The following is a 2,463-nucleotide window of genomic DNA, read 5'->3' as shown; positions in this document are numbered from 1 at the left end:
GTGGTCATCAGCTGCTGGCATCTGCATTGCTGCTGCCATGAGCATGGCACAGCAGGTAAAAGATTGCTTTTCCTTGTGTGACAGAGCAGATCTTGAGTTGACAGCTAGAGGGATGTAATAGAAAGAGCTGCAACCTCTGCCAGACATGGCAGTGGTGAGTGGGATGTTGTTTCAACTAGTGCTGATGTCAGGAAGGACTGTAAGGATGGAAAGGCTGGTGTTTGCCATGGGCAGGGAAACACATCTGGTTTTCATCTTCTTTTTGTCTTTGTGTGCCAGAAAAAGAGGAGAGTTTGCCTGCAACTTGGACCCCTCCTGCCCTCTTCTGCTGAGATGGTGAAATGTTCCAGCTTCTAGAAGGACATCAGGAGAAAGATATGTAATGAAAATAAGTCCAGGCTGGCTGTCCTTGTGGGCATCAGCTGCTGGCATCTGCATTGCTACTGCCATGAGCATGGCACAGCAGGTAAAAGATTGCTTTTCCTTGTGTGACACAGGAGCTCTTGACTTGACAGCTAGAGGGATGTAACAGAAAGAGATGCAACCTCTGCCAGACATGGCAAAGGTGAGTGGGATGTTGTTTCAATTAGTGCTGATGTTAGGTAGGACTGTAAGGATGGAAAGGCTGGTGTTTGCCATGGGCAGGGAAACACATCTGGTTTTCATTTTCCCTTTCTCTTTGAGTGCCAGATAAACAGGGGAGAGTGTGCCCTCACCTTGGAACTCTCCTGCCCTCTGCTGCTCATAGGGAGAAATGTCCCAGCTTCTAGAAGGACATCAGGACAAAGATATGTAATGAAAATAAGTCCAGGCTGGCTGTCCTTGTGGGCATCAGCTGCTGGCATCTGCATTGCTGCTGCCATGAGCATGGCAAAGCAGGTAAAAGATTGCTTTTCCTTGTGTGACACAGGAGCTCTTGACTTGAAAGCTAGAGGGATGCAATAGAAAGAGGTGCAACCTCTGCCAGACATGGCAAAGGTGAGTGGGATGTTGTTTCAATTAGTGCTGATGTTTGGAAGGGCTGTAAGGATGGAAAGGCTGGTGTTTGCCATGGGCTGGGAAACACATCTGGTTTTCATCTTCTCTTTGTGTGCCAGAAAAAGAGGAGAGTGTGCCTGCAACTTGAACCCCTCCTGCCCTCTTCTGCTGAGATGGAGAAATGTTCCAGCTTGTAGAAGGACATCAGGAGAAAGATATGTAATGAAAATAAGTCCAGGCTGGCTGTCCTTGTGGGCATCAGCTGCTGGCATCTGCATTGCTGCTACCATGAGCATGGCACAACAGGTAAAAGATTGCTTTTCCTTGTGTGACACAGGAGCTCTTGACTTGAAAGCAAGAGGGATGCAATAGAAAGAGCTGCAACCTCTGCCAGACATGGCAAAGGTGAGTGGGATGTTGTTTCAATTAGTGCTGATGTCAGGAGGACTGTAAGGATGGAAAGGCTGGTGTTTGCCATGGGCAGGGAAACACATCTGGTTTTCATTTTCTCTTTCTCTTTGAGTGCGAGATAAACAGGGGAGAGTGTGCCCTCACCTTGGAACTCTCCTGCCCTCTTGTGCTGAGATGGAGAAATGTTCCAGCTTGTAGAAGGACATCAGGACAAAGATATGTAATGAAAATAAGTCCAGGCTGTCTGTCCTTGTGGTCATCAGCTGCTGGCATCTGCATTGCTGCTGCCATGAGCATGGCACAGCAGGTAATAGATTGCTTTTCCTTGTGTGACACAGGAGAACTTGACTTGAAAGCTAGAGGGATGCAATAGAAAGAGCTGCAACCTCTGCCAGACATGGCAAAGGTGAGTGGGATGTTGTTTCAATTAGTGCTGATGTTTGGAAGGACTGTAAGGATGGAAAGGCTGGTGTTTGCCATGGGCAGGGAAACACATCTGGTTTTCATCTTCTTTTTGTCTTTGTGTGCCAGAAAAAGAGGAGAGTTTGCATGCAACTTGGACCCCTCCTACCCTCTTCTGCTGAGATGGTGAAATGTTCCAGCTTCTAGAACGACATCAGGACAAAGATATGTAATGAAAATAAGTCCACGTTGGCTGTCCTTGTGGGCATCAGCTGCTGGCATCTGCATTGCTGCTGCCATGAGCATGGCAAAGCAGGTAAAAGATTGCTTTTCCTTGTGTGACAGAGGAGCTCTTGACTTGAAAGCTAGAGGGATGTAATAGAGCTGCAACCTCTGCCAAACATGGCAAAGGTGAGTGGGATGTTGTTTCAATTAGTGCTGATGTCAGGAAGGACTGTAAGGATGGAAAGGCTGGTGTTTGCCATGGGCTGGGAAACACATCTGGTTTTCATCTTCTCTTTGTGTGCCAGAAAAAGAGGAGAGTGTGCCTGCCACTTGAACCCCTCCTGCCCTCTTCTGCTGAGATGGAGAAATGTTCCAGCTTGTAGAAGGACATCAGGAGAAAGATATGTAATGAAAATAAGTCCAGGCTGTCTGTCCTTGTGGTCATCA

Source organism: Phasianus colchicus, chromosome Z, assembly GCF_987193195.1.
Source record: "Phasianus colchicus chromosome Z, bPhaCol1.hap1.1, whole genome shotgun sequence".
Lineage (NCBI taxonomy): Eukaryota > Metazoa > Chordata > Aves > Galliformes > Phasianidae > Phasianus > Phasianus colchicus.
This window is presented reverse-complemented; position numbering follows the sequence as displayed.